Raw genomic sequence first — 21,587 nt, 5'->3', positions numbered from 1 at the left:
AACACAGACATCTTTCTCAAGCAAGCCATATGACATTAGCAAGTAATTTATAAATTTCCTTTGCAAATAACTAGAAGATGCTATGAATCTTAATATAGAGTTAATCATGAACTCATTATTCCATCCAAGAAGCATATATCACCCTAAGCCAATTAACCGACAGGATAAAAATTAATTCAATTTCAACAAAATTTTGAGTATAACTAGCATCTTAGGGATTCTTACAAGAATTAACATGATGTTCACAAGAGCATTACAAGTTCTTGTAATGCTATTTCACATATTGTAATCATATTCAGTTTTGAATGGCCATTTGTGTTACAAGCATAAATGTTCTTTAAGGTCTTTTAATTCTAGACATGAATTTTATTATGAAGCTTTTTTATGGCAACCCACTCAATGCATATATTGTTGTTCCACATTATGCTAATTTGACTTTCATTGGTTGATTTGGGTCTAGACATGACGTTATTCACTACCTGTTTTATATATTATTTTTTTGTAGTGAGGTTCTGGCCTGAATGAATGTATTAATCATCGAAGTTGTGAACCTTGGTCGAGATCCTTACAAATATATTTTCAAATTGGACCTCAAATAGTTTTCTCAGTCACCCCTATAGACGGATACTGAAATTGTAGTTAATTACAAAATTAATACTGAATTAACACAAGTTTAATTAAGAAGTATTATGTACCTCAATAGGCTAGATTATTATTGACCGGGAAGCTTTATCTTAGAGCAGTTGGTTTCCTAAATCTTTAGCGCAATGACAGTCTTATGGAATGTGGAATTAGGTCTGCTAGCTAAGGAACATTCTTTAAAAGGTAGAGGAAACTCAAGACTCACATGTTTCCAATCAATATAAATGTTTAAATCGCTTCTCTAATTTTTTCTATTTATGATCTTCTTCAAACTTAACTTTCTAAATGCATTGATGGGGAAATAAAGATCTTCTAGGAACTAAAGGCTAATCATGTTTAATACTTACAATTCTCTTTTTTTATCTAATAATTTAAAAAATATTGTACAAGTGTTTTCAAAGAGCAACACTTGTCACTAACATCATAAGAAGGAATATCCAAGGAGTCTTACCACTGATCCCCCACCACCAAATTCAAGAGAAAACAAAATTCCACTACTAAAGAGATAGTAACAATGATCATCCCTAGTCTCTCCCTTATCACAAAATGATTACCATCAAAATTTGCATTTCCAATTGCGTCATGTGCGTTTAAGTGATAGTAACATTTTCACTCTCTTACCTAATGTCTCCCATTTCTGAAACTCCTGGGGAAGGGCAAGGCCATCTTCTCAGTACTTCAAAATACAACGAGTTCCATTTTTTCACATATTGATAATCGTTGACTTAAAGTATAGTCAAAGTATTGACAGCCCATAGATATGCCCCGTCAAAGATCGCAGCCCTATGGCATTTAGTGACCCTTAGGGACATTCTGGCCCACGATTTTGGCTACCAATCCTCCTTCTTACAACATCTCTTTGATTAGGGGAAACACGTGTGTTATCTTTCCAAAAATCTTCGATCAATGATTTCAAGGCTTCACTAATTTCTTTATCCTTTCGCGGTAGTCTACCGCTAAATGTCCATAACTCATTTTTTGTTGGATCTTCCAATCTCTCATGCCTTAGCATGGCTCTCCTTAGAGTACCTCTACCAATTTTTAATGTTTTGCTTGTCTTTCTCATGAGTCGAGCTTTCTTCATTTGGCTACTTACTATTGTCGATGTAAGTACTCGTCTTGCGATATTACTATCTTTGGTGTGTGATTTAGAACCCACTTTGTCATAAGCATTCATTAGATTCTTTACAATGTTTTTTTCATTTGAATCATCCATCGTTCTTAGCCCAAGAATCTTCATGATAGGCCTAAATTTTAAATTCCTCATCATTTCAACAAATAATTGGCATTGACCTGTAATATTTAATTCATCAAAAAATAATCTCCACATACGATTAACTTTTCTTTGACAAGTACGCTTGCTAATCTTGTCAAGCATTGATTTCAAAATGTTACTATCAATATCAATCAAATATTTTGGTCTTCTAAAACGAATTCTAGAAGGTGTTATAATCTCTTCAATTCTCTCAACATTTTGAACATCAACATAAGGTTGAGTGTATTGCGTACCTTGAACCGAAGATGATGTGCCTTGGCAATAAGATGCAAAAGATGGAATATCACCTACTTGATGTGTTGATGTTGTGCCTTCAACATGACATGATGGAGTGTGTATATCGTCGGATCTACAAATCGGTGTCTCTTCAACATGAGAGGACGATATGACTTCAACATTGGAAGATGGTGTAGCGGACGATATGACTCCAACATTAGAAGATGGTGTAGCTTCACAATTCAATTGTCTTCTTGAGCGTAACAGTCCCATTCGTTCTCTTTGTCTTTCCAATTCTTCCTCTTTGTTTCTTGGTACTAGTGGTTCTTGATCCTCTTCGAAAGTCAATTCTTCACTATTTCTTTGCAATTTTCTTTGCTCACGTAGTAATTTAATTTTATCTCTTTTAATTGCCAAATCTCTCTCTCTATCTTCATTTGTTTGATTTTTTGGTTTCTTCCTTGGCATGATGATGATTTCTACATGTCAAATTATTCAAACATTTGAATTACTTAAAATGTGTAAATTACAAATTATTTAGATACATATAAAAATTATAATTATTTGAATGAATACACGATATATATATAAAATGACTTGTCAAATTTCTAACCATTTCGAAATAACATTTCATTGAAACATACAAATTTCAATGAATTCACTATATATTAAACAACATGTCAAATTATAATCAAATTTGTATCTATATATCAACAAACAATATTTAAAATAGATTGCACTAACCTTTTCTATACAAGGAATATTCAAAAAGTCTTCAAATCGTGTATCCAATGATTGAATTTGGTGTTTGTTAGCTTCCAAAAGTGTTTGCCACCTTGAAATAGTGTTTGTTAGCTTGAAATAGTGTTTGCCACTTTGAAAGAATGTTTGTTGTGTTGAAACCCGCAATTTCTGTCGGGATAACAGAGTGCAGAACAGAACAGAAGCAGAGAATGAATGAAATGGGCCCCAAAGTTGCTTTTTGACCATTTTTAGGTGATTTCACATAGTGCGTACGCACTATAGCACGTACGCACTATATTAGAACACATCACTCTCCACCCTCCCTACTCTCTCTCTCCCTACTCTCTCTCTCTTCCTACTCTCTCTCCCCTCTCCCATCCCCTACACTCTCTCTCTCTCCCCTCTCCCATCCTTTACTCTTTAGATCTCTCACACACACTCCCATCCTCCCTCTCCCACTTCTTACTCTCTCTCTCTCTCTGCCACCTCCTACTCTCTCTCACACTCTCTCCCATCCCCTACTCTCTCTTACACACACTCCCATCCGCTACTCTCTCTCTCCCCTTTCCCATCCCCTAAACTCTCTCTTTTGCAGATACACACTCCCATCCCCCTCTCTCTCTCCCCTCTCCCATCCCCTCTCTCTAGATTGCTCACACGCACTCCCATCCCTCTCTCTCCTCCTCTCCCACTCCCTCTCCCACCACCTACTATCTCTCTCTCTCAAGTTCTCTCTCTCCCTCTCTACTCTCTCTCTCTCTCTCCCATCCCCTACTCTTACTCTCTCTCTCTCCAATCCCCAACTCTCTCTCACACTCTCTCCCATCCCCTACTCTCTCTGACACTCTCTCTCATCCTTTCACTCTGTCTCTCTCATCTCATACTCTCTCTCTCTTTGTCACCTCCTACTCTCTCTCACACTCTTTCCCATCCTTTCACTCTGTCTCTCCCATCTCGTACTCTCTCTTTGCCACCCCCTACTCTCTCTCACACTCTCACACTCTCTCCTATCCCCTACTCTCTCTCTTTCACAGACACACACACACACACACACTCACACTCCCATCCCCCCTCTCTCTTCTCTCCCATCCCCTACTCTCTATATTTGTCACACGCACTCCCATCCCTCTCTCTCCTCCTCTCCCACTCCCTCTCCCAAGTCACCTACTATTTCTCTCTCTCAAGTTCTCTCTCTCCCTCTCTACTCTCTCTCCCATCCCCTACTCTTAATCTCTCTCTCTCCCATTCCCAACTCTCTCTCACACTCTCTCCCATCCCCTACTCTCTCTCACACTCTCTCCCATCCTTTCACTCTGTCTCTCCCATCTCGTACTCTCTCTTTGCCACCCCCTACTCTCTCTCACACTCTCACACTCTCTCCTATCCCCTACTCTCTCTCTCTTTCATAGACACACACACTCACACTCACACTCCCATCCCCCCTCTCTCTTCTCTCCCATCCCCTACTCTCTAGATTTGTCACACGCACTCCCATCCCTCTCTCTCCTCCTCTCCCACTCCCTCTCCCAGGTCACCTACTATTTCTCTCTCTCAAGTTCTCTCTCTCCCTCTCTACTCTCTCTCTCCCATCCCCTACTCTTACTCTCTCTCTCTCCCATTCCCAACTCTCTCTCACACTCTCTCCCATCCCCTACTCTCTCTCACACTCTCTCCCATCCTTTCACTCTATCTCTCCCATCCCATACTCTCTCTCTCTCTCTGCGGCCCCCTACTCTCTCTCTCACTCTCTCCCATCCTTTCACTCTATCTCTCCCATCCTTTCACTCTATCTCTCCCATCTCGTACTCTCTCTCTGCCACCCCCTACTCTCTCTCACACTCTCACACTCTCTCCCATCCCCTACTCTCTCTCTTTCACAGACACACACACTCTTATCCCCCCACTCTCTTCTCTCCCATCCCCTACTCTCTACATCTGTCACGCACACTCCCATCCCCCCTATCTCTCTCCCTCTCCCTCTCCTACTGCCTACTAGATCTCTCTCTCTCAAGTTCTCTCTCTCCCTCTCTACTCTCTCTCTCTCTCCCATCCCATCCCTTACTCTCACTCTCTCTCTCTCTCCCATCCCCTACTCTCTCTCACACTCCCATCCCCTAATCTCACTCTCTCTCTCCCATCCCATACGAGCTCTCTCTGCCACCACCTACTCTCTCTCACACTCTCACACTCTCTCCCATCCCCTACTTTGTCTCTCTTACACACATTCCCATTCCCCCTCTCTCTCTCTCCCTCTCCCACTCCCTCTCCCCCATCCCCTACTCTCTCTCTCCCCTCTCCCATCCCCTACTCTCTCTCTTTCATAGACATGCACTCCCATCCCCCCCCTCTCTCTCTCCTCTCCCATCCCCTACTCTCTAGATTTGTCACACACACTCCCATCCCCCCTCTCTCTCCCTCTCCCACTCCCTCTTGCACCACCTACTATCTCTCTCTCTCTCAAGTACTCTCTTTCCCTCTTTACTTTCTCTCTCCCATCCCCTACTCTCACTCTCTCTCTTCCATCCCCTACTCTCTCTCATACTCTCTCTCTCTCTCTCTCTCTCTCTCTCTCTCACCCCCATCATGTACAAGCTCTCTCTACCACCCCCTACTCTCTCTCAAACTCTCACACTCTCTCCCATCCCCTACTCTATCTCTCTTATACACATTCCCATTCCCCCCCCTCTCTCTCTCTCACTCCCCCTCCCATTTCCTACTCTCTCCCATCCCCAACTCTATCTCTCTTACACACTTCCATTCCCCCTCTCCCTCTCCCTCCCACTCCCTCTCCCATTGCCTACTATCTCTCTCTCTCTCTCTCCCTCTCTCTCCCATCCCCTACTCTCACTCTCTCTCTTTGCCACCCCTACTCTCTCTCACACTCTCTCTCTCATCCCCTAATTTCTCTCTTACACACACTTCCATCCCCCCTCTCTCTCCCTCTCCCACTCCCTCTACCATTGCCTAATCTCTTTCTCCTCCATCCACCCTCTCTCTCCCTCTCCCTCTCCCTCTGCCATTGCCTACTCTCTTTCTATCCCATCCCCTACTCTCTCTATCTCTCTCTCCCCTCTCTCATTCCCTACTCTCTCTCTTTCACACACACCCATCCCCCCTCTCTCCTCTCCCATCCTCTACTTTTTCTCTCACTCGCTCTCCCTCTCCCACTGCCTACTCTCACTCTCTCTCACTCTCTCTCTCTCTCTCTCTCACTCTCTCCCTCTCTACTCTCTCTCTGCTACCCCCTACCCTCTCTCACATTTTCACACTCTCTCTCTTTCTCTCTTACACACATTTACATCCCCCCTCTCTCTCTCCCTCTCCCACTCCCTCTCCCATCACCTACTCTCTCTTCCATCCCCTACTCTCTCTCAAGCTACTCTATCTTCCCCCTCTCCCATTCCCTACTCTCTCTCTTTCACACACATGCACTCCCATCCTCCTCTCTCTTGCTCTTCCTCTCCCACTCCGTCTCCCACCACCTACTCTCTCTCTCCCCCATCCCCTACTCTCAATCTCTCTCTCCCAACTTGTACTCTCTCTCACACTTCCTCTCTCTCCCATCCCCTACTTTCAATCTCTCTCCCCCATCCCATACTCTCTCTTTGCCACCTCTACTCTCTCACACTTCCTCTCTCTTGCATCTTGTACTCTCTTTGCCACCCCTACTCTCTCACATTTCCTCTCTCTCTTATCCTATACTCTCTCTACCACCCCTACTCTTTCTCACTTCCTCTCTCCCCTCTCCCATCCCCTACTTTCTCTCTATCTCTCTCACACACACAAATATCCATTCCCTCGCCCCACCCCCCAGCTCTCTCTTGGTTTTGATTTGCAATTTAGGTCTCAATAGTGTGTGCGCACTATAGTGTGTGCGCACTATAGCACGTGCGCACTATAGCGCGTGCACACTACCTCGAATTCAATAGTGTTTTAATAGGGCGCACGCGCTATTCAAAGCTTTGCATTAAAACCAAGACTAAGGCTTGGTTTTGCCTTGGAGATCCAACCCAAAGGTTTGGAGTTTATAAACAGGTCTGAGACGTGTTTTCCAGCAAACATACAAAAAATGATTGATTTTTCTTGTGTGCTCCCCTTCAAGATTCTTCGTGGTTGGGTATCGATAAGATCAGGTTACATAACATTATAGGTCTCTGTGTTAGCTATCTAACCATATAATTTATTTTTAATTTAAACTATTTTAAGTCTTTCATCTATAATTTCTTTTGAATGTATGTTCATTTTTTGTCAAAAACCACCATGTACTAATTGGGCTGTAGATTTTAGCTCATTCATTGAATTTTGTAACAATACTTAGTTTTTTAGAAACTAGACTCCATTCTACACACTTTGAAAAAAAGAAGTTTTCATTTTAGATTAGTTTTCAATCATTTCTAGGGGGAGCACACCGATATTTCACATTTTTTGGATGGGTCTAATTTAAAAATTCATTAAAAAAAAAATACACATTATAAAATTACCCGAAAAATTTGGGATAAACTACATAGTGTTAGGTAACTTTTGACCAGAGCGATTAAAGAATTTCAAAACAAAAGTTAAAATTTTAGGGGGGCCACACTTTGTACTATGTTATGTTTTTTTGGAATAAACAGTACCACTTTCTGTGGCCCCCTTTTTTGAGGACCTAAAACTAGACTATTTTGAAAAAAAATTAGTAGTTTAGAAACTAGATTCAAAGGACTACGAATTTTGTTTTTGTCATATCTTAAAATTTTGAGCGTAACTATCTTCAAATTCTTGTTGAAGTCCAGAATTTGCTGATTTCAGGAAAAAGGTGTCCACTTATACCCCCCTTTTGGCACCACAACTTTGTGCACTTACCCTAGTATTGCATTTTATGCTCTGCTACTATAATTTTCTTTTTGTCTATGTATGAATGTATTCTCTATCTTACCTCATTCACCCATTAATATAAGCACAAATCTTCCTTTCCTTTGTTGATGGTTTGTCTTCTATCCTTCAATTTTCATAACAATATCTATATTGTCTCAGATGTTATAGAGTGAAGTTCCTTCCTTGTAGCACTTCATTTGGTTTCTAATCTATTTGTGATATTTGAATTGAAACAAAGGTTGAACCAATGTATCTTGGGGATATGTTGATGGATAGTGCATTATTATGCAAAAATAAGATTGAACAAACTATTTTGGTGTATCAACCCCTTTAGATTAGATTAGGTAGTTTTATTTCATGCATTCCTTATCCCTTTTCCTCTCAAAGATTAGTTAGGTTCACCCTAATAGTAAGCAAGTCAGCCTTCTTGAGAGACTCAATCTCAGAGTTCAAGTCCCATAGCTTTGAGATTGTTTCCATGTTTCACAAGGTTTCCTTTAGGTAAAAAATTTAGGCAAGGGTGCAAGCTTTCATGACAACAATTTTTGGCATACCTAGTGTGCCTAAAATTTGAATCATTCTAAGCTCACTAGTGTCAAGAATAAAATAACTTCAAATACATGTCAAGAAGATAGTGTTCCTCTCAATATTTTCAGGCCTTCAAGAGGCTCATTTTCAAGTACTTGGCAACTCCAACTCTACATTCTAGTTTCTAGGCCAAAGTTGATGTGATTCATGCACAAGGCTCATACAAGAGCATCTTCTAGAGGTAATTTTCAATACAATGAGATTTCATTTTCAAACCTTAGGAGAAAGAGAAATAGATTATCTCTATCACCAGTTAGGAGTGCAACAGTAGCACATACACTTTTAAGATCTCTCTCAACTCCTCCTATTGAAAGATCATAGCCTAAGTTGTCATATTTTCATTTAAATAGAGCATTATTCCATAGGGTACAGCCTAGAGCACATGAATTTTTCACCTTTAATGGTGGGATTCCTCTTCTCTTAGCTCAAAGACATGATATCCCAGATCAACTCTCAAAAGTATACCTAATTTAGAACATATTCAAGAAGTTTCAAATGCTTGCAATATACATGGTATTACAAAGGATGATGTTGTTGTTGGGTTGCTAGCTTCATCACTAAAAGGAAAATCCTTACAATGGTATAGAGGTTTGTCTCATAACTCTATTACTAATTGGGATGGGTTAGGAGCAGGGATTTATAGGCATTTTGTGGAAAAAAGTGATCAGCTATCTCTTTTAGAGAAACTAACATCTATCAAGAGAGCACCCCATGAATATATGACAGATTTTAATTATAGATTTCAAAAGACATGGGATAGAATACTCACTATAGTAAAGCCTTCCCGTAGTAATGCTTTCTTATATTACCTTGGACCTATTAATAGTGATACTACCACCACTCTAAAATTATGGGAGGAGAAACTTTACCAAATGCCTATGAAATTTCTATAAAGGTAGAAAATATCTCTATACAAGGAGGGAAGTTAGCTCCAAGTCCTCTAATGCATTTTTTTCTTGACATGCCAAATCATCAGCCTATTGCAACCCTTATCCATACCATATCTACAAGTCAACCCCTTTCCATTGTCCCTTTAGTCTCCACATCTTCAAATGGAATAGACAAAATTAAAGATATGATGCAGTCTATGATACAAAATATAGACAAGAATTTGTAGGTTCAAGAGGAGAAGCTATAGGATAGTTTCTCGATAATACAAAAGATGAGTAACAAGGTGGTAACCCTAGAAAGGAGGCAAGCCCAATATAATAAGCCCCCAACTTTAGTATCAAGGTCCCATAAATAATATGCCTCCAAACCAAAATCAAGGATATGCTCCATACAATTAGAATAGACCTATTGTCAACATCCCTACTACAAATACAAACCCAAAGAGGGTTTTGGTCCCTCAAAATAATCTTGCCCAAGATCATGAATTCTTCCCTTCTTGTAATTATTCCTACGGATATTATCTATGTCAGAAGGAAGAATCATTCCTAATAGTAACTACACAAGAGCAAGTGATAGGAAAACAATATAATGTTAGTCAACCTATTGATGCTTCTCACCTATAAAATTAAGGTGATTTCTCTTTCATGAATCATCAACTAGGGGAGCATTGCCAATACAAATTAGGATGTTATAGCTCACAACACTAGAAGTAAGAGAAGAGCTATTGAGGATATTTTTCCACCACTAATTCAAGCTTCAACTCAGGATTCTTCTTCTCATGTGTCAGTGATGAATGCACAATCCAATGTTTCTCTCCAACAAAGGCAAGATATGAGCAAGAAGAAGTCTAATAAACCTCAAACTTCTCAAATTCAGCTACCTATCCATTCAACTCCTAAGGCTTCAGTCAAAGTAGCTAATACTCCTTTCAATATGGTAGATCAAATGAAAAAGACGAATGTCAATATCTCTATATGGGATGTTGTTGCTACTATACCATCATAGAAGAAGCTAATACAATAAGAGTTAGAGGGCATGGAGGTAAATGATTAGCCACCTAGAGAGGAAGATGTAACAAGCCTAGTGAAACCAATAAAAGGGGGAGAAAAAAGTAAGAAAATTAGGCCTCCTCCCTTTTATGTTTCCTTGATCAAAAGAGATAAACTAGTCCATAATTGTATGATCGATTGAAGGGCTAGTAGTTATATAATGCCCAAAAGTGTAGCTGATCTACTTGACATTAAGTATGTACTAATGGTGAGGGATGTCCTTCATTTGGATGGTAGTTCTATCAAGGCTATAGGGATCCTAAAAAATGTGGAGATGTTCTTGCATGCATGCCCTAGTTGTACTGTGATTCAAGATATATCAGTAGCTAAGGTTGAACCTTATTTTTCTATATGTCTTTCTAGAGACTTCACTACACAAATATGAGGTCACATTGTAGTAGATTGGTCCTATATGTTCTTTAGGAGAAGGTACGGGACTAAAGCCTCCATAAGAGCAAAGCCTCTAGCCCTTAATCACATAGATACATAAACTCCTAGCCCCACAAACATGAATTGCACTATTCATGAAATAGACGATAAAGATATGGCACAAGAGCCTGCCACTTCTTTGGCAAAGGTGTATAACTATCTCTTCGATGAGTGGTCTACTACTTATCAGTTTGATCTAGTACAAAAAGTCATAGAGATGAGTCTTGGCACATATTGCATACTTGAGAAAGAGACCCCTATTCCCTATCTCATAAGACAAGAGAGAATACATGTGGATTGTAGAGTTTGTTCTTTGATGGTTCAAGGAATAAAAATGGCTCAGGGTCTAGTGTCATGCTCATTTCCCCTAAATTGGAAAAGTGTCATTTTTCTTATAGGTTCCAATTCAACTGCACTAATAATGTGGTAAACTATGAAGCTTTGATCCAAGGTCTCCAACTTGCACTAAAGAGAGGAATCAAGGCTCTAAGGGTATTTGGGGATATTGAGTTGGTTTTGAATCAAGTGAGGAGCTAGAATATCACCAAGAACAACCTCCTCAAATCATACAAACATAGAGTGTGGGATTTTCTTGAAAGTTTTCAAACATTCAATATCCAAAATGTCCCTCAAAGAGAAAATGAACATGCTAATAGACTTGCAACCATAGGTACTCATTATGATGTATCAAAGCATGTTAAATATGACAAAGAGTAGTAAATTATAATGGTTGTAAGGCCTTATATTCTAGAAAACTACACAAATTGGCAAGTCTTTGATTCTGATGTATAGATTGTCAATTTTCTTCAAAGTGAAGTAGAATTCTCTAGGAGGAATAAATCTAGGCTACAAGGCCAATATGGTGATTAAATCATGAACCTTGGTTCAAACAAGTTACCCAAAGGCCTAGTCACCTTGGAGAGTATCTTCAACCCTGATGATTAGGCAAGGAGCAGAGGGTCAAACTTGGTTGCAAATAAAGATGATCACATACTAGTTATTGTCGATGATGGGAGAACTCTTATATGGGAAAGGTGTGCTCTGAAATTGAGCAAGAAGATTTTATTCATCTATGTCAAGATTTTAATGATATATTTTCATGGACATATGATGATTTAAAGGGTTTTGATCCAAGTTTGTTTCAGCATGCCATACATTTAAGTGATAATGCCAAACCTATTAGACAAAAATAGAGGCCAATTAATCCTAGGATTGAGCCATTAATGAAAAAGGAGTTATCCAATTTAATAGAGGCCAATATAATTTTTCCTATTAAGAATTCCTCATGGGTGGCTAACCTTGTTCCTATTAGGAAGAAGAGTGGAGAGATTAGACTATGTGTAGATTTTAGAGACCTTAATAGGGCCTCTCGTAAAGATCACCATCCCCTCTCTTTTGTGAAATAAATTCTATCCAAGGTTAGTAGTTCAAAGAGATTTTCTTTCTTAGATGGGTTTTCTGGTCCCAACCAAGTATTGGTTAAAGAATCTAATAGATACAAGACAACATTCAGTACCAAATGGGGTACCTCTGCCTATTGTAAGATGCCATTTGGACTAACCAATGCAGGTACCACATTTTAGAAGGAAATGGAGATGGATTTCAAAAGTGTGCTGGAAAAATTTGTGTTGGTGTATCTTGATGATATAAATGTCTTTTCAAAGCATGCAACACATCATTTTGGTCATCTGAGGCACATGTTCATCAAGTGTAGGGAGAATTGTGTATCACTAAATTCAAGCAAGTTTGCATTTTCCACTAATCAAGGGAAATTTCTTGGACATATTGTGTCTAAAGAGAGTTTGAATATTGATCCAAAGATAACAAAGGCAATTCTTTCTCTCCCACTTCCTACTCATAACAAAGGGTTGAAAAGCTTCCTTGGTAGAATCAACTTTGTAAGAATATTTATCCCTAATCTTGCTACCATGGTTAAGCCCCTTATAGGTATACTAAAAAAGAATATGGTCTTCACCTGGACAAAGGAAGGGAGAGCTAGTTTTGAATAGATTAAGGCAGCAATAGCATTAGCTCCTACCCTTATCAATCCAATTTTGATAAGGATTTCATTCTCTATACCCTTGGAGGTGAGTCAAGAATATCAGTTGTCTTGATATGACTGAATAATGCAAATGGAGAAAAACCTATAGCCTCTTTTAACTAAGGGCTAAATGATTATGAAGATAAATATAGTTATATGGAGAAGCAAGTCCTCTCTATCATAAGGGCCTCAAAGAAGTTTAGACATCTATTATCACATAACAATATACAACGCCTAGTTCTACATGCAAGTGTGAAGGACTTTCTTTTAAATAAGGATGTCAATAAGAAGAGGGTCAGATGGATCACTAAGGTTATGGAGTATGATGTGGATATCAAGATCACCAACCTAGTTGAAGGTGAAGGGTTGTGTGAATAGATGATTTCATCCTAGGAGACAATTATGGAGGTTTCTCTAGTTATAGAAAATGTAGAATCAACAGAGGATGAAAACTTGAATAGCTGGATGTATGACATGATAGCCTTCCTGTTGGGAGAAGGATATCCATAAGGGTTAAGCAAGCCAAAATAAGACAATTTAGGTTATAGTCTATCCCTTTTTCCCTAGTGGATGGGATTCCTTTTAGAAAATATCTCAATGGAACCTTACTAAGATGTGTCAACCCTAATCAAACATATAGGATGATTAAAGAATTTCATGATGGTCCTAATGATGACCACTTATCATCTCGAAAAAGAGCTATGAAGATCATGAGAGCTGGTTATTATTAGCCAAATTTTCCATGACTATTATAAGTATTTAAGAAAATGTGAGAAGTGTTCTTTCTTTTTAGGAAAAAAAATATTGGTAGCTCTTCCCCTGCATCCTATTTAGGTTGATCAACCATTTTCTTAATAGGGGGTAGATTTTATTGGCCCAATCAATCCACCTTCGAGCTCTGGTCACAAGTGGATCCTAGTTGTAACAATCATTTTAGAAGGTGGAAAAAAGCAACAACTTTGAAGGATGCCACAAAAATCTTAGTAGTAGAATTCCTTAATGGAATTGTTACCACATTTGGTACTCCTTTAATCATAATATTAGAAAATTCTAAGTCCTTTGTTAGGGCTCACATTTTTTCTTGGGTAGTTGACCATGGTATCTATTTGAACACATTTCCAAATTATTATCCCCAAGGAAATGGCTTGGTTGATTCCTCTAATAAGAACCTGATCAAAATCATGAAGAGGACCATTGAAGACAACTAGAGGTGTTGACATTAAAAATTAAGGATTTCCCTTTGGGCTGACATAATTACACCTAAGAGAGCACTTGGGAACTCTCCTTTCATGTTAGTTTATGGAAGGGAAGCAAAGCTTCCTATATCACTTGAGTTCCCCTCCCTAGAGTTAGCTCATCAATTAAAGCTAGTTGAACATGATGCCATGACAATCAGAATGGCATAACTAATGGAGTTAGAAGAGAAAAGACAACAAGCTATGTCGACTCTTGAGGTACATCAATAACATTTTAAAAAGAGCTTTGACAAGAAGGCCAAAGCTAGGGTTTTTTAGGGAAGGAGATTGGTCTGCCTCACAATAGGTATTTAATATCATGCTCTAGGCCATGCTTAGGAATAATATTTTCAATATAAGGATTATTTTTCCCACTATGAGGTGCATTTAATCTTGTCAACCCAAGGATGTATACTTGAAATGGTTGGCACAGTATGTGCATTAGGTCTCTTAATGAGTCACTATGCTTATGTTGTAGGAAAGTAAAATGCAAGAAAAAAAACTTACACTATTGTTGTAGGAAAATAACACACTTAACTCTTTATGAAGACTAGAAATACAATTAAAGACTAATAGATATTCCAACTCAGTTCATCTGCTATAGCTATTCTCACAGATGTTGCAAGAACATTCACGAAGTATGATGCTACAGGAAGGAACTTACAACTTCTACTTGCAATAGTAAAAATGCTTGGAAATAAATCTATACTATCCTAATCTAATCCACTTCCCAAGTGGGCCTCCTTGGTTGGCTTCAACTAAACTACTAACACAGGATAGAAGCCAAAAACTATTTCATTATAGTTTAGAAATTCATTAAATGGGAACAATACGTAGAACTATAAAACAACTCATTGCAAAAGTTAACAGTTGGTTTTCATAAACTTTCTCCTCTAACTAAACTAACACACTTGGTCCAATCCCTATATATAGAAGATCAATATTTATTCTAAAATAGAAAATTAAACAACCTAGCTATAAATCTGTAGGAGAGAAAGAAGGAAAATAATAGCTCAAGGTGCGAAGAAGAGATAATGGCTTAAGGTGGGAATAATAAAGTCTAAACAACCGCTTGCCATAATAATGAATGCAAAGAATGCAATAAGTCTTCATAGCTCCTCCATACTTGCAAGTGTGTCCTTTGGTACTATTATGATTTTTCTCCACTATGGCTAAACTTCAATGTTCTTTTCTCCTTGAATCCTATTGGTTGTCTTCAATGTTCATTTTTGAATTCTTCCAATCATCTTCAGCTTCATTGCTAATAGGTTAGTTATAATGCAGAGATAATTGCAAATAAGCATTTTCAAATTAAATTCAAATATAAGAACACACATTTTGAAAATCTTGATGAAAATGAATCAAAGTATCAACAAAGTGTTTTAAAACTATCATAAAATAGAGGCAATAATTAGCCTCATCATCTACCCCCTAGTAAACCGATGCTTGTCCTCAAGCATGGCATTTCCTAGTCAGTGACCTGAATTCCCCCACTTTTGTGCTACTTTTCTTGCTACTCTTGAAGGTATAATAGAATCCTCATGTTCTTTCCCAAACCTCCCTTTTGTTTTCTTCCTATAGCTTGTCAAGTCTGTTAGCATTAATGTTGTATAAAGGCCACATGAACATTGGAGGTTGCATAGTGAGTGGGCACCATAATTTTGGTCTAGTCTATTTTCCTAACTCTAGATACTTTGGAGCTCAGTGAAGGGTAGCCTCTAGGTTGATGGGACTATGTGGCTTTGACCTTTTAAGTGGCTCAGGTAATCTAGTATGTCTACTTCTAGCACAAGCCATAGCTCTCTGGAAACAAGTTCTCATAATCAACATAGGCCTTGGCTCTGGTAACGAAGATTCTATCTCTTACTCCCTTGTTCTTATTTCCATAAGTTAATCTGAACCAGTCCCTAAGAACTTCTTATGGTTTACTACTCTCAGCTCTTAATTGCACGGGCTCTGTCCTTACCTTGTCTCTATAATTATTCAATTGCCTATCATAGTTTTCTTCATTAGACATCCAAGACATAAAAACTCTTAAATTTATATCCCTATATAGAGTAAAGGGTTCCATTAGGTTTCTAAAGGGATAACAAAATTATGCACATATAATTCACACAGCAAATTCTACTACTAGGATGGCAGAGTCTGATATAAACCATAAAATTCTTGGGTTGATTTAAATTCTCCATTTATATTCTTAAGGGTTAGCATAAGTTGGAATAAGAGAAATTGTTCTTTTAAACAAAGAACATAAATTTGTGGTGGTGGTCTACAGGCAAGTGCTTGATCAGCCAATTTGAGGGCATGATACATCCTCTATTTTTGATTTGCAAATTGCTCTTTCAAATTTTTAATTTTTGCACTTAGAGATACTATGTCTTTCTTCATTCTTTTCCTCTATTCTTCCCATAAGGACTTAGCAAACATATGTTGTCCAAAAAATTAGAAAAGGAGTTTCTACAGGGCAATGGAACCGTTGTCTTCTTCATGGTTTCTTTTCATCTTTCGCTATTCCCTCCATAATTGTTCTACAAAATCAATAAGCCATGTTGATTTATAAGGAACTAGGGTAGTGTTTGGATAAACTTTCTCAAGAACTATTTCATCTCTACAACTCGAAGTACTAGGTTGGTCTACTGGAGTATCATTTGGATTTTATTGACTTCAACCTACATTCCTCATTAGGGTTTTCAAGAATATTTATAGTTTTAGGGTGAGGAGGAGAGTGATCAGGAACAATTTGTATAGGGGATTCTTTAGTAGATAGCTTAGATGAGGGGAATTCTTTTTAAAAAATTCCACTCATTCTAGGACTTCTTCTTACAGGGGTTTCTTTTAATATCATAGCTTTTTGCCTATCTCTTCCTTTTGGTGTCTTTGTTGTAGGAGTAACTACTATAGGACCCTTCTTAGTTCTCTTTTGCTTCACGACTATAGGGTTTGGCTCTTCTTTTACTAGAATAGAGATTTCTTCTTGCAATTTTCACTTTCTCTTTACTCAGCTAGAGGTAGGTTTCTAGGTTTGTTAAATAGGTAAAGGCACAGTTTCTTGTACATTTTCTTGTACATTTTCTTGCACATTTTCAGCTTTAGCCTCTTGAGTACTTTGCTCAATAGGTTCATTAGTGAGAACTACATTCTCCGCACTAGGTTGTTCATGAAGGGCAGCCTGGGGTTGTAATGTTTTAGCTTGGACAAATTTTGCCCATTATAGGGGAGTAACATCCCTAAGTGACCTTTCTATGAGTAATTTAATTAGGGCATGATGGGTGATAGAATTGTCTTTTCCTTTTTGAGTTTCTTCTGCACTAATACACAACATATTGCACAAGAAATTGGGAACATTAACTGGATGATTATACCTTATACAACTAAGCAATTTAAAATGATGTGCATCTAAATATGAAAATATTCCTTCACATGTGAGCTACTTGATAATGTGCATGGCCAGCTTGTTGTATGGTGGTGGAATAGACATTCTTTTACAACCTTGCTTGGTAATATCCATCTGAGGTTTAGTTGGTATGACAAACTGAGCCCTAGCTGATCTTGCATCATGAGTGTTGGGATAATGTTCTCCTATCACTGGTAACACAATGGCTTCTACTATATGTTCTTCTATAGTAACCATAGTTAAGCCCCATATAGAAGCTTCCCCTTCATTAAATATCTTTATGAATTTTGTGGCTACTTCTTCATCAAATGCAGTCAACCTTAAAAAATACCCTAACCATCCACAAGCATTAAATCTCCTAACAGCCTCTACATCTAAGAGAAAAATGGTATGCTCCACTGGTTCTTACCTCTGTAATTGTCCACCCATTCTTCTTTAACACTTTCACTATCTCTATTACTTGCAGTATTTCCTCCTTACAAATTCAAGCTTATTTTCTTGTTTTATAGACCCATTTTTCACATTTCATTTGATAGGTAATTAATGTCATAACAATTCATTATGAGCAATAATATGGCTTTAATGAGAGTAAATCATTGAAGTGTGTGAAAATCATTCAAAAATGAGATTCAAATCACTTAAAATTTAAACACAAGTCACATCACAGCCTAACAATAAAATCATTCAAAAATAAGGAGTACGACACCTAGACACTTGTGTACTTAAGGAAATATGAAGATTTGGAAAAATATTTACAAATAAATAGGAATGTCATTGGGTTTTAGTAACCTTCACTGCCCCCTAAGAGATATGGACAAGTGTCCACACTTGTCAGACTTAGTACAGGGTATGGAACTAGCATAACACCACCATAATATAAAGAATGCAGTATTAAATATAATGAACAATGCAGACTATAAATGAATTTTAATTTGAAAATTTTATAATTTTTAATTGATCGTTGCACATACCAAAAGGTGGTGGAAGTTACATAAAAAATGACAGCATCTGTCAGCAAATTTGTGGTTTTATTGAAAACATTAGAAAATGATGAGGTGGAAAGTGGGTGGGTGGAAGGTAAAGAAATGAGATGAGGTGGATGGAAGGTAAAGAAATCAGATGAAATGAGAAAGTGAATTGATAAATTTGGAACTTTATGAGAGCATAAAGTTTTTATTGTGAGCATGCACAAAGGAATTAGTGTTGAACAGTAGTAGGCAGAAGGTTAACTCCTTTGGTTGCAGGAAGAGTTACCTGGTTTGTATTTGAATTTGGTCACTAGAACTGCTGCAAGAAGTCCTCTTTTGTTTGGGGCCATTTATATAACTTGAGTGTATGATCATTGACTAATAATTTAAAAGGCATTAGATCAATGGTAGTTAATTGAATAGCTCCATTATCAAAGACCTGACTAATTTCATATGGACCTAACCATCTTGTCTGCAGCTTGCTTGACATATCTTTAAATCTGAAATCATATAGTAGTGCCCAGTCACCAACTTGAAATTTTTTACTAATAATATGAGAGTCATGCCACTATTTTCTTTGTTTCTATATAATTTCAATATGTTCCAAAGTATCTTTGCACATTTCATCTAGAAAGTTAATATGTAGAAGATTTTCTCTTTGTGTTACAAGAAGTTCAATGTCTAACTTCAGTGTAGTTCTTAAAGTTTTATGTTCAAATTCAATGGGGAGCATTACTACGTTTCCATATAGGAGTTCAAATGGTGTGAATCCTATAGTAGTCTTCTAGGTTGTTCTATAGGCCCAAACAGCTTCTTGTAATCTACTGGTCCAATCCTTACGATGTAGATGAACTATTTTTGTTAGGATGTTCTCCAGCTCATGATTTGTGACCTCTACTTATCCATTAGCTTGAGGGTGATAAGGACTTGATTTTTGGTGCCTAATGTTATGTTGTTTCATCAGTTCTGAGATCATATTAGAGGAAAATTGCACATATTGGTCAATGACTAGCTCTTTAGGTACACCATAGCGAGTAAAAATTTCTTCATACAGAAATTCTACAAATTTTTGATCGCAAGCATGCTTCATGGCTTTGACTTCAACCCATTTTGTCAAGTAATCAGTGCACACAAGGATATAAGATTTCCCATTAGATAGAGGATCAATCGAACCAATGAAGTCCATACCCCATTTGTCAAATGGTGTTAATGTCATATATGGGTTAAGAGGCATTTCATCTATTCTTGTTGGTCAGCCCATTCTTTGACACTTATCACACTTCCATGTATAGTTGGTTGTATCTTTGTGAAGTGTAGGTCAATAATAACTAGTTGTCAAGATTTTCAAGGCTTTTCTTTTTGCAACAAAGTGTCCTCCAGATGGTTCATTATGACATTCATGTAGAATGTCATATGTTTCATCCTCTCTCACACATCTTCTCATAACTTGATCAAGTCCAGTGTAAAACAAGAGATTATCTATCCAAGAGAAATAGAAATTTTTCTCTACAAGCAACTTCTTTTCCTTGTAAGAAAAATGTTCTACAATGTAATTAGCAATGTCTGCATACCATGGAGTTTGAATAGAAATATGAAATAAATGCTCATCTAGAAATGTATCATCTACCAAAGTAGTGTTAGTATCATCATGATGGATTCTTGATAAATAATCAGCTACAACATTAGCTCTTCCAGGCTTATCAACAATAGTTATATCAAATTCTTGCAACAATAGTAACCATCTTGCTAACCTGACTATTATAGCAGGTTTGTTCATGAGATATTTAATTGTCGCATGATCAGTATGAAAAAATATGGGATACCCAATTATGTAATGCCAAAATTCATTAAGGTCATAAACTACTACTAGCAATTCTTTTTCAGTCATTGTGTAGTTTAATTCAAGTCCATGAAGACTCTTACTAATATAATATATTGCATTTTCAAGATGTTGATATTGTTGTGCTTGCACTGCACCTATGGCATAATTAGAAGCATCTGTATGTATATGAAAATGTAAATTCCAATTAGGGCCTTGTAAAATTGGGGATGTAGTGAGAAGTTTCTTAAGCTACAGGAAGGCTTCATCACATTTAGATGTCCAACTAAATTCAGCTTCTTTTGTGAGTAATTTATATAAAGGACTGGCTATTTTTTTGAAATCTCTTATAAAATGTCTGTAATATCTAGCATGACCTAGAAAATATCTTACATCTTTCAATTTGTAGGTATGGGCAATGTTTGAATTACCTCTATCTTAGCTAGATCCACTCTTATTCCTACTATTGATGTGAAATGACCAAGTACCACACCTTCCTGAATGAGCATGAAACATTTTTCACTATTAAGTGCCAAATTATATTCTTGACACCTTACCAAAACCTTTTCAAGATTCATCATTGCTTCCTCAAAAGTGACTCGAAATGTTGTGAAATCATCCATATATATTTCCATACAATCATGTGATATATCAGCAAAGATGCTAATAATAGCTCATTGCAATGTTGCAAGAGCACTACATAGACCAAATGGAAAAACAAAGTATGCAAAAGTACCCCATGGGCATGTAAATATGGTTTTGTCTTGATCTTTGAGAGCAATACTAATTTGATTGTAACCACTATACCCATCTAGAAAAGAGAAATACTTCTTTCCAGCTAGAGTGTCTAGAACTTGGTCTATAAATGGCAAAGGAAAGTGATCCTTTTTTGTGGTCTTGCTCAATTTTCTATAATCTACACAAATTCTCCATTTTCCTCCCTTTTTGGGCACTATGACTAGAGGTGACACCCATCTACTAGCAGATATAGGATAAATAAAACTGATATCAAGTAATTTTTGCAATTCAGTTTTAACTATTTCTCTAAGGCTTGGGTTTATGCTTCTCTAGAGATGATGGAGTGGTAGACACCCTTCATTGATGTATATCCTATGGGTGCACAATGTAGGACTCAACCCTTTCATATCACCAATAGTCCTATGCAAAGGCATTTTCATGCCTTTGAAGCAACTCTATTAACTATTCCATCTGTGTGGATGTTAATTTAGGATTAACATGGAGATTATGACCTTTAGACAATTCAACAGCTATCATAGCAGCTTTAGAGATTGGACTTGCTTCTAATTCACATGGTAAGAGTGGATGAAGAATGTCAGGTTATTTGAGTGGAGTACAACTCTCATCACATTCCTCATATGTGATTAATTCCAACACAGAACTTTCAAATACATCTTTTTCTACCACACAACTATTAGTAAGG

This window comes from Cupressus sempervirens, chromosome 10 (genome assembly GCF_028749045.1).
Source record: "Cupressus sempervirens isolate cs-2001-9-10 chromosome 10, ASM2874904v1, whole genome shotgun sequence".
Classification (NCBI taxonomy): Eukaryota; Viridiplantae; Streptophyta; class Pinopsida; order Cupressales; family Cupressaceae; genus Cupressus; species Cupressus sempervirens.
Note: the sequence above shows the minus strand (reverse complement) of the source record.